This window comes from Seriola lalandi, unplaced genomic scaffold, assembly GCF_002814215.2.
Source record: "Seriola lalandi dorsalis isolate HSWRI2012SDOR001 ecotype SW California unplaced genomic scaffold, Sedor1 jcf7180002054893, whole genome shotgun sequence".
NCBI lineage: Eukaryota > Metazoa > Chordata > Actinopteri > Carangiformes > Carangidae > Seriola > Seriola lalandi.
Window position 1 is genome coordinate 826446 of NW_019525445.1, and position 11442 is coordinate 837887.

Genomic DNA, 11442 nt, shown 5'->3' on the forward strand with positions numbered 1-11442 from the left:
GCTCAGATCAAGCAAGTCACAAGTCAAGTTTTATAAAATTCTGATGATCAACTCCAGTTTCCACATTTAAATCAAGAGTTTAGTTTTATATTCAGCATTAAAAAAAACTGTTGCAGCTATTTACACCTTCTAAGCCTTACTGATATTTGACATTTTGTGGCAATGTAGAGTCTGGATCTGTGAATGCAGCCGCTGATACAATTGTTACTTTTAGTGTTATTGTTATTATTACCTCTGCCAAGGAGGTTATGTTTTCACCTGTGTCTGTTTATTTGTCAAGTACTGATTTGCACCAGACTTGGTGAAGGGATGGGGCATGGGCCAGGGAAGAACCCATTACATTTTGGTGCGGATCCAGTCACAGGGGCAGATCCAGGAATCTTTTTTTTCTTTTTTTTTTAAAAATCACTTTCCTTAATGTGTAAGATTGTTTGGCCTTGGCCTTCCTTATCAATACATCTCTACATGGAACTTATGTTGTGATATGTTCTTTTTCTTCCTGCAACCCAAATGTTAGTATGTTTGACTTTGTCCCTCCCCATTAAGGCTGGTTTGTGCACATCACAATAGAGACGCCAGTCATGTTTCAAAAAGAAAATGTAACATCTAAAAAAGTCTCAAGTCATGAATACCAAGTCAAAGTCAAGTCGAGTCTTTTGTCAGTGTTGATCAAACAAGTTTCAAGCCCTCAAATTTGTGACTTAAATTTGACTTGAGTCAAGTCATGTGACTCAGGACCTCAGCCACAGAGTGTGGCCGTTCACCGTTGGCCATTGACTCTATTCTACTGACCCCTCAGTTATTCTTACAGGCAGTGAACTGGAGGAGAAAGATTTCTCACTGTGCCTGTATGAAACACGCTCATCTCTGTAGGGGGGAGGAAGCACTATCCTTTCATTTTCTCATGGATTCCTCCTAAACCCAGTTAAATTTTAAAATATTACCACAAGCGGAGAGTCAGCCATTCAAGCTGACATGGAAATGCAAAAGATTTAAGGTTGTCTTGGGGCCAAAATCTGCAGGAGACAGCTCAGAGATTAATTTTTGGCACTCAACACAAGTTTCATAATGCACATGAATATTGAATAAGGTTCAGAAAAGCAATAGTCTATACACATGTACATTTATATTAAAGCTATCATAGTGTATCCCTGCTGTCAGAAGGGATGTGTGAAGCCAAAGCTGCTGGTTTTGCCTAAGAAGATATTTAAAGAACTGAGCGTATCTACCAAACGATCATTTGAAATTCAAATCTGGTGCAGTGAATTTACAGAGGTTAATGTAGAATTCAATTAAAGTGATAGCTTTTTATGACATTTACCAGAGGCAGCATTCGTTTCTCATTAGCTGGAGACTCACTGTCTTCTGTTGCAAAAAGTGGGGTAATTACCTCAAAACAACAGTGGATACTTAAACATCCAGCGATGCTGATGTAGCTTGAGAATCTACAGCGTCGGCATGTGAGCGAGAAAGCTTTGGCCTTCCTTCCATGTCCATTAAGCCTTTGATGCAACGTATAATCCTCAAGTGGTACTATCAATGATGCAGCAAAACATTTATAGTAAATATCCAATCATCCGTATCAATAATATGGTTATTTAAGTAAGTGTTTGAATAGTTAGGATAACAGGATGACTGGCATTTAAAAACAAAGTCAAGACAGCAAAACAACCAAGAGGCGTTTTGGCAGACGCCATCTATCAACAAAGTAGTTTATGAAAAAAAAAAAAAAACTTAACTCCTCTTCTCATATTACTCTCAGGGGAGATTTCTTTTTAAAGGCATATTGGTTTTTCTCTGTAGTACAAGAAATCTAATCTGTGCTAATAAAATATCAGTGGAAATTGATGACACTTGTATCAAGGTGATCGCTGTAAGATGTTGAACGTTTTTCAAGCCTGTCAACAGCATTAGATTATTCTCGGCGAAATGACGGAGTGAAAATAGCATTAAAAAAACGAGAGCTGTCAGATATTACTGAGTCATGCTTTTCAAATATTCTACTGCCGTGTTACAGGGCATGGAGCAGCCTTTATGTGTTTGTGGAGAGAGAAAGAGAGGGCCAAGGAAGAATGGCAGATTAATCCGTGACAAATATGCCCCACTTCAACAAAAAAAAGAGACCCCAGCTTAAAAAGTGAGCCTATCTCTTTCTCTCTCTCTCTCTCTCACACACACACACACACACACACACACACACACACACACACACACACACACACACTAACAGTCACTTTCTCTCTCTCTCTGTCTCTTTGCCCTCTTCCAAATCCTCTTTGTCAGTGTGTCATCCATCAGGTTCCAGGTTGTTGTTGTCGAGGCTCTAACTGCCAGACACCCAGCATGAAGAAGATTCACCAGCAGACACACACACACACACACACACACACACACACACACACACACACACACACACACACGTAACCACTCTCATGACTTGAGAAACACAGAGATTCACCATCAGACACATGCGGTTTTAACGACATTCAACAATAACATAACTATCTTCACTGTGGTAATCTGAGGCAGAAAGGTCAAAAACCTAAGATCTGTGTGTGTGTGTGTGTGTGTGTGGCCGTCATTTGCTGCTCGGTGCAGTGCCAGCTTTTTAAGTGGTAGAAGCTTATTGGTGTTTCCAAAGGGACCTCTGACTGATCTCACTCAGCCATCAGGCCATTAATTGCTGCTCTGACAGAACGAATGTATATGATGGGGATGGAGGTGAAAGTGAGTAACGACCGGGATAAAAACACCCTTTCAACATTAGCTGCAGCGCTAAATTGGCTCAGCTGAGTCAATCCTGTGGGAATTCGAAAGTCTATGTTTTTTTATTTCAAATATAAATTTGGGAACATTTGTTTCATTTAAAAGTTTCACAACTTGAAAAAACTGCTTTACTATTTTATCATGCGGTACCTTTGAAATATGTGCAGTGTAAAGATCACGAAACAGATACAGAGAATCTCCAGCTGTGCATATACACACACACACACACACACACACACACGCTCATGGTTTTATGTCCCTTTCTTCTTCTCGTTCTCCCTCGTCTCTTCCTTTATATCCGAGGATAAAAGACTGAGCACAGTTACTGATATTTGGACCATCTGCCAGCAGCTTCATTTGATAAAGTGGGTTTATAAAGAAGTGGAATCATCAGTCATGCAAAAAGGTTAATCTCTTAACATATTGCACACACACACACACACATACACACTCACTCAGTATCCATCTATCTATCGAAAACTTTCATATCCAACAATGAAGCTACGAGAAATGACACTGAGGCAAAGAGTGTAGCTATATAACGACACAATTATAATACCATAATCGCTTATCCAACCAAATTTCATGTCAAATTAATTTTAAAAAATGTTTAAAAAAGTTGTCACACTGCAATTGTGCAATAGCAAATTTTAGAGATTGTATGATTTGTTTTCATTTCAATAGTAAGCATCAAAATCAAGTATGTAGGAGTTTTCACCTCTTCTAATGCAGAGACAGGCTTCAGCCACGCTTCTGCAGCATTACAGTCAGATTATACTTCAACAGTTATTGTCCTTGCTCTTTATTGTGAAGGAAATGGCACACAGCCTTTTCAGTATACTATCTGCTGTACGTCTCAGTATCTGCTGCTTTGAATAATGAAGCGCTGTCGTTTCAAAGGGCATTTCTAAATTGCTACATACTGTATGTGCAAGGCTCTCTGAAAGACAACTTCAACCTTCAACCCTTAATAGATTATCCTGAAGCGCTACTGAAACATTTCTTACCTATCCCCTAACCCGAAGACATGCAAAGACACAAACAGGCTGCAAATTCAGAAAATAACTTCATCAATTTGACAACATATGCGCTGCAAATACACACAACACAACAGAAGTGTTTCCAGGAGACACTAAAAAGCCTGGCTGGGACTTGTTCTTCAATGCCCAACTGTGACTTTCGAAGATAAAAAGCATTGAATAGCAAGTGCATCCCGGTATTAACTTATATTTTGCCTTAATTCCGATAGCGGGAGTGAGAGAGAGACAGGAAAGTCAGGGAGAGAGTGACTGGATGATGTGGCGCAAAGGCCACGGACCCGGGCCGCTGCAGTTAGGATTACACCTTCATACAAGTTCTGTTGTTTTCTTTCGCATGAATGTCTACAAATTTGTTTCCACTTTGACCGAGTTACGTGATTCGATTGGAGCACGCTTTGACCCCAGCATGTGACAGTGTCCATGTTCTAGTTCAACTTTAATTACACTGTTCAGTCAGTTTTTGTCTCATAGACGTCCTAAGGCGAAACATATGCTGCTAGATTTCCTCAAAGGTTGAGAGAACTAAGGAAAAGCTTGATCTTGCTGCGGCAGCCTGGCAGGAAGCTGGCACCTGTTTTTGACATTGTTTGAATTTTAATTGCTGGCTACAGGAAATTGATTAACTTCTGTTTGGCACACTTCATCTTTGCTTCATCTGTGTTTTGCTTTTTGTCTCACAATCACACATGCGCCATATGGTTTATTGCTTCCTACCATACACTTCACAAATGCATCCTTTTTTTTTTTTTTTTCCAAGAAGGCTTTGCAGATCAGCTTAAGTGCACACAGCTTTAAATCAAAGCCAGTGCAGCTTACATCCTGCTATAGAATCAACACAAAAAGTTTAATCTCACTTAACTCCAAGCTATAAATGTTCTGGTTGAGGTAGTTTTACACTGTATGGGTCAGAGTGGGTGACGGCGTGATTTGTTATAGCTATAGGAGACAAGCATGCAGTGGCGTGATACAAGGCATTACACAGAAAATTATGATGAATGAAGCATCTTAACACCCCATTCTGTTGCAACCTTTCCTTCTTGACAAGTTTAATGTGTTTCTTTCTAACAGCGATCTAGCAGTGTGGCCTCTGGTTGGTCAATCTGAAATGTATGAAACCTGTGCCTGGGGAGAAGAAGCAGCCGCAGGGTGTAATCAGCAATGAAGCAATGAAAGAACATTTTGTGGAGAAAATAAAAAAGGCTGAAATGGAAATAGTACAGAGTGAGAATAGATTTTTTTTATCCTCCTGGATGATAGTTTATTACAAGTGTACTGGAGAGAGGAAACCAGCTCTGGAAACCGTCTGTGATCAGATACAGATTCAGAAACACCACGGAGAGACTGACACCAACACATATGCACTCAAATGTATCCAGGAAAAGAAACAAAATAAGGCTCAGAATTACGTTGAAACAAGTTTAAACAACTTCCCACTAATTTGGCTTTTGCATGTTAAAAAAATGACGTCGGCAAAGCTTTGATCTCACTTTCAAGTTTAGGTGGTGAGTAATATTAAATAGACTTCTTGCATCATGAAATGAACTTTATTGAGGATCGGTTTATTCAGAAACCACCTCATTAGATTTATTTGTATCAGCAGCTGGTGAGACCTGGATATTCAAGCAAGATTGTCATTCCCTTTCATTCGTCCATCACAGTCTCAATGATTATCTGATCTGAACTGACTCAAGGGAACGGAGTGAACCTGCCTGGCCTCTGAAGATCCAAACAGCACTCAGGCAGACATCAATACAGCTGTTTTCATCCACTGCTGTGAAAGCCAGACTTTCATCAATGCTGTTGTCATTCTCATACCAGCCATCCCAGTATGACCTGGAGTACTGCCTTTAATAAAGCTTTAGAGGAACTGTCAACACCTGTTCTGTATGCTGAGCAAAGTCGATACAGAGCAAACAGATATGTTGGTAAAAAATCACTGGAAAAAATGTCAATAATTTGAAATGTATGTGGGATGGTGGATACAAAGAGTGACATCATACCATGATGAATCATGTCACATGTTAGCGGGCCGACACTAATTACAATGATCATTGTAATCACTTGAAGAGGCTCCGTTACTGAAAATGGAAACGACATGCTCAGTGCCTGAAACACGAAAGAGACGTATTTCCGCACCATGACATAATTCATACATGCACGAGAACTGATGGAAAAGTAGTAGTGATTCAGTGCTACAGGGGAATATATGATGTGTAAGGAAGCATGGCAGATGAACATGACACAACACATTCAACTCTGCAAAGTGAGCAATTGTGGAGCAAATGTTTTCTCCTGTAAGTGAGGTTAGCTTATACTGTTACACTGTCTTTGCATGCATTTATTTCCAGGCCATACCTAGAACAACTAAAATTTACTTAACGTACGTAACACTGTTTTATCATCTTCATACTTCAGGACTCTAATGATAATTATTCATGCATATGATTTTAAATTATGCCATGCTTTGCACTACAGAGTATGCATTACTTCTGTTTGGAGTTTCACAAGCCACAGCTGTAAAACCAGTTAAATGCCATGGATTTTCACATGCTTTCTTTCTGTGATTGGTGTTAACAGTAGTTTTTTCATGCAGCATTATCCCTCCCTTCACTGCAATATTAAGTCCTGCACCTCAATGCTTTGGCACCAGGGTCATATTCAAAACCTTAGACAGACTTTTTTTTTTTTTTTTTTTTTTACAGAAGTGTCACAATGGGATAAAAGCGATTACTGCTGCAGCTAATACAATAAATAATGGCTTCATCTGACTCTGGTGAGCCAATATGTAACCACTGACAATAGTCAATTTAATTGCCCATCATACAGTTTCTGTGGAGTTTAGATTACATCTAGCACACAGTGATTTATACTGAGAGATATAAAGTCAGACAGACAATTGGACATAGAGAGACACAAATCTTTCTATAATGAATTCAAAATCAATAACATCCACTTGTCTTCCTGATTAGAGAGTCACCAGGAGTGGAAATAGAAGCAGCAAGCATTGTAGGTTTTCTCTCTGATAAGCCATTGTTTAGAAAGAAGTGTGTATTTGCTGTAATGCTCCAACAACTTGTTGAACGATGGATTTGACTATATGTGGATGCAAAGGATGTCTTTGAAGTACAGAGCTGAAATAAAGTTAGTTAGTACACTTTCAAAAATATGCTGCCAGTATTGTGTTTTTGCACTGTTCATGGCCACATTTTAGTTGCTGCTTTACTTTTCTCTTTCAGCAAGTCCTCAAACCAAAGTGACCATTTAGGTTGTTTGTCCCTCCCCCTGGATATGAGCCATTAGGAGCACACCAGTGGGAAGGCGCACCTTTGCCGTCATGGTATAGCAATAAAAACGCAGTTAAGGTTGTATAAGGGTCATGGATAAAATAAACCATGATGATGACCGTTGGTTTCACATGGGAAACAAAGAACTGTCTCCTGTGTGAAAGTCCTGTGGTTTGAATACCCTCTGTAAACAACATCACCTCGCTTCCTCCAATAAAGATAAAACAATAAATCGTAGATATGGGTCGTAATAAGCTTCTGGCACAGCCGACCTCTGGGGTGTGGTTTATCAACAGTCTCTTCTCTTTCCTCAACATGTCTGGTCTCAAAGATCATCTCCTCTTCCATACAATTTAGCTTTCTCAGTGCACACTTATTTTTTTTTGGTATCAAAAAACTTCCTGCGCCTGACAGTTTCTGAATAGTCAGGAGGATGTATGAAATGTATAGACTGGTATAAACACCTAAGTGGTACTGGGACAACACTTTGTGCAAAGTAGTTTATTTAAAGCATATTGAACCTTTTAATTTGACCTCTGACCTCCCTGCATAAACAACACAATTAAAAGATAAAAAATGGGAATCTTTAGGAGGATTTTAATAACAGATATTAGCCAGCAACATCCAGTGTTTTCGTCAGAAGAGTTATATTCAGCCGGAGCATTTGCACAGTCAAAATACTTTATATAATATTTGACACAGTCATCAGTCGTGTCCTTGGCTGCCTTTTTGACCCAAACTGAGTGAATAAATGTGTAGCCACGCGTGAAGACAAAGAGCTGGGTCTTTATTGAGGAACACGCTAAAAGTGCCTTAAAAAAAACTGCTGGGTTGGCCAAAGGAATATTTCTGCTCATATTAGCTGATGGGAGTAAAGTAAAGTAAGAAAAAAAAAAAGAAAGTGTACAAAGGCAGGAGAAAAACACCAGAAACTACAATGGAATGTCTTACATCAAACCTTTAAGTGGAAAGAGTATTATTCTTCTTTTATCATTAAATAATTGCATTTCACACTTTCAAAATAAAGATATTAATAAGGGTGCTATAAATGAAGAATGTAAGGGGTCATTTGATTATTAATACTTGTAAGTCTGTATTTGTGCCAAGGAAAAAGGAAAAAGCTTTTTGTCCATATTTTCATGTCTTAACCCCCTGGACTGAAACCTATCGAGAGCTTTTGGGAGGAGACAGCCTCCTCTGCTGAAAGTCAAACTCATTCTGACAAATCCTGACTGTGTGGGAGGTGCTGTGCTAGATATGTGCAAGCAGCAGGACTTTAAAATCAAAAAGAAGGAAAAAATGTTTTAAGACATTCCAGTGCTTATACCTTAGAGCCCTGAGCACCTCATACATGTGAAGTCAAACTGCTGAAAATGTCATTCTGAGAGTAAAAATTACAAACAAACATGGGAGCACTAGAATGTACTCTAGATACCGTAGCTTACTGGGAGAGGATTCATACATGTGCATACGTATGCGTATTGGACAGGCATTGCACCAGAGAGGCTCAGTTGAAATGCTGTGATTCTTTCGTTTTTTTTTTAAATTTACATCTTGTAGTTGCAGTACTGGTTAAAAGGATCTTTGGTGTGTTGTTCTACAAAGCAACAAAAGGAAAAACAGCAGATAAAGCAGGGCTCATGCAGGGGACAAGTCACTATTCATTGGATGCAAAGGAGATGAGGGAGATTTCAGAACTCAACCTGTCTCCGTTTTCTGCTCAGAACCATCTTAAGGCTATTGGGAACTCGGTGAGATAGAAACTAAGTCCAGCAATTTGCTGTAAAATAATTGATTGTCTTGAAAAAAAATGCTGCTTCTAAAAAGAAAAAAAGAAAAAAGAAAAAGTTAATTGTTTTGATGGATTGTTGTCGGCTGCTTTGCCATGAAATGGATAATATGCTACGAAATGTTTTATTTCAATCCATCACCACAGAGCAGTCAGGCCAAGAGAGCACTCCGCCGTGCCGTCAAATCAATGAGCTTTTTCTTCTTCTTTCAGATCAATTCACTCTCTCTCCCTGTCTCTCAAAATGCTTTCCAGCGAGCGGGCAGCACAGAGGCCGACTTGCCATCCAAAAAGTCCCTCAGGATTTAATAAAATATTGGCTCTGCAATTTTTTGTGAAAGGAGTTTATAAAATGTAAAAAGAAACAGACAGTTCAGTGAAAGGTAAGTCTGTCAGTTCAGCTTCTGTGTCTGGGACTGATGTCACTCCAGAACATCTCACTTATTCATTTATAAAATACAGCTCATTCTAACTGCTGTTATTTTACGTCACTGTATTCACATGGTTTGCCCTCTAACTTCTTCTTCTTGCTCCTTTGCGCCCCCTCTCTTCTCCACATATTTCTCTCATACCACTCTATCCTCACTTGCTCTTCCACTGTATTTTGATGATAAGCAGGAGTGAACCAGCTGGTTCCCGGTTCGTCCGTGTGATTATCAAAAACGGCAAGTAAAGCAATTCCATTAGCCATTTAGACAGGGAGGGTGACTGTGGGCATGTGGGATTAGGTTTTCACACTCAAACACATAGCTACAGCTACACATTATAACACACACATACACCTCCAGTGGTCCAACACAAGACACAAGGTCATGGCATTTTCATGTCAGGACAGGATGAAAATAGAAAGAGGGCCATGAGCTGGACAGACTGAGGCACAATGAGTCAGTGGGCTGATAACACAGACAGACTGAATCAGTGGGCTGAAAGCAGAAGGCGGTTGTGGGTGTGTGTGTGTGTGTGTGTGTGTGTGTGTGTGTGTGTGTGTTTCAAGGCGGAGAGAACAGAAAGGAAGTCAGGGAGATGATGTTCTCAGGTTTTTAGGGGGTTAGCTGCAGGTCGGAACACCAGTCCTGCAGGTCCCTGTGGACGTCTGCAAACTGTTCTTCAACCCCAAACACAGACTCAAAATAACTCCTGTCCCTTTATTCCAATTCGATTCATTCGCTCCCTCCCTTTCTCATACACACACAAATACACACACAGTTTCTCTGCTGTCTTGCGAGTATTATGTTCTTACTCATACCATCTGTTTATATTCTGTTTAGTTTTAATACTGGAATGTGGAGGAAGAGAGGATTAGAGAAAGTGGACTTTTCTCCTTTTCTACCAAGCTACTGTGCAGTTTTTACATCTGTGCATTTGGTACAGTTTTGAATTTATTATGTAAATTGTGAGATCGGCATCTCATCTGCGTCTAACTGGCGTGTAATAGGTGAGATACTGCAGTGGCCAACAGCCTCACTACAACACAGCATCACAGCAAAACTCCAACGAATAGGTGCCAAGCATTATGAGGAGAGAGGAGGGGGGGGGGGTTATGTATTATCTGTGAGATTTGGCAGCGCTGACTTTTCCACAGGGAAACACTGTCCTCTTGTGGTAAAGGTTTTGAAATCAGAAACTATAAAGAACATAAGAAGTGAACCCTTGTGATTGACAAGGGTTCACTTCTGGACTAAAGAAAAATATTAGAATTAGAAACAGACAAAACTAGATTTAAAATAAAAACAAGCACGAACAATGCTGTAAAGCAGTAGAGAGAGTAGAGTAAGGAAAGAAGAATCCCAACACATGACAAGTTTCAGCTGTTTTGTCATCTTTGATGAAGCTGGCGATAATCTACTTTTTTTTATACTGGCAACAAATCTGATGAAATCAACAAAACATACAATAAATTTATCATAAACAAGTATCGCCAGGGTAGTCAAAGCCTTTGTGCCATAGACCTGAATTATTGTCCAAAACCTATTAAAAACACAAATGTGACCAAAGAAAAAACTGTGTGAAACACCCATGTCAAAGGGAGCAAATCCTCACAACTGAGAAGATGGGACTGGGGAATGTCTGGTATTTTTTGCTTGAAAAATGACTAAAACGATTAATTGGTTATCAAAATAGCTGCAGTTTTTCTGCAAATTTATAATTGACTAATCGTTTCGGCTCTACAGAAAAGTTTCCTAAAAAGGCCGCAAACATATAGGCAATTTTCAGATGGACACGCAGATTAGAATTATAGATTATAGATTTGTATGTACAGAGCAGAAAGGGTTAAAGGAAAAGCGAAAGCCTTTACAAAAGAGATAAGAAGAAAATGTTATCGTCTGATCAGAAATAACTTACTGGTTGGAGTTTGCCATTCACCACAGAAGAAGACTGGCCTCAGATGACTTTCAGCCAAAGAAGTGGAATAAATAGAAGAGGTTCTTGCTATTGCATTCCTTTGGTACAGTTAAAAGTTCTTCCATTAAATAAACAATGAAGTGTTTGTGTAAATTAACATTCATTGCATGCGTGGACAGCTAACTAAACTCAAAAAAACGAGTGTGGACTCCTGTTCTAT

At 39.4% G+C, this 11442-nt stretch overlaps 1 long non-coding RNA gene across 1 annotated transcript in view; it reads right to left on the minus strand.

Moving 5' to 3' along the window:
- Positions 1 to 11441, minus strand: part of LOC147817782 (uncharacterized) — a 54905-nt gene extending 43464 nt beyond the window's left edge. Inside the window, exon 1 of the long non-coding RNA XR_015438688.1 lies at positions 11223 to 11441. This is a non-coding gene — a long non-coding RNA (uncharacterized LOC147817782). The remainder of the gene's footprint in view (positions 1 to 11222) is intronic.
- Between the last annotated feature and the right edge of the window lies 1 nt (position 11442).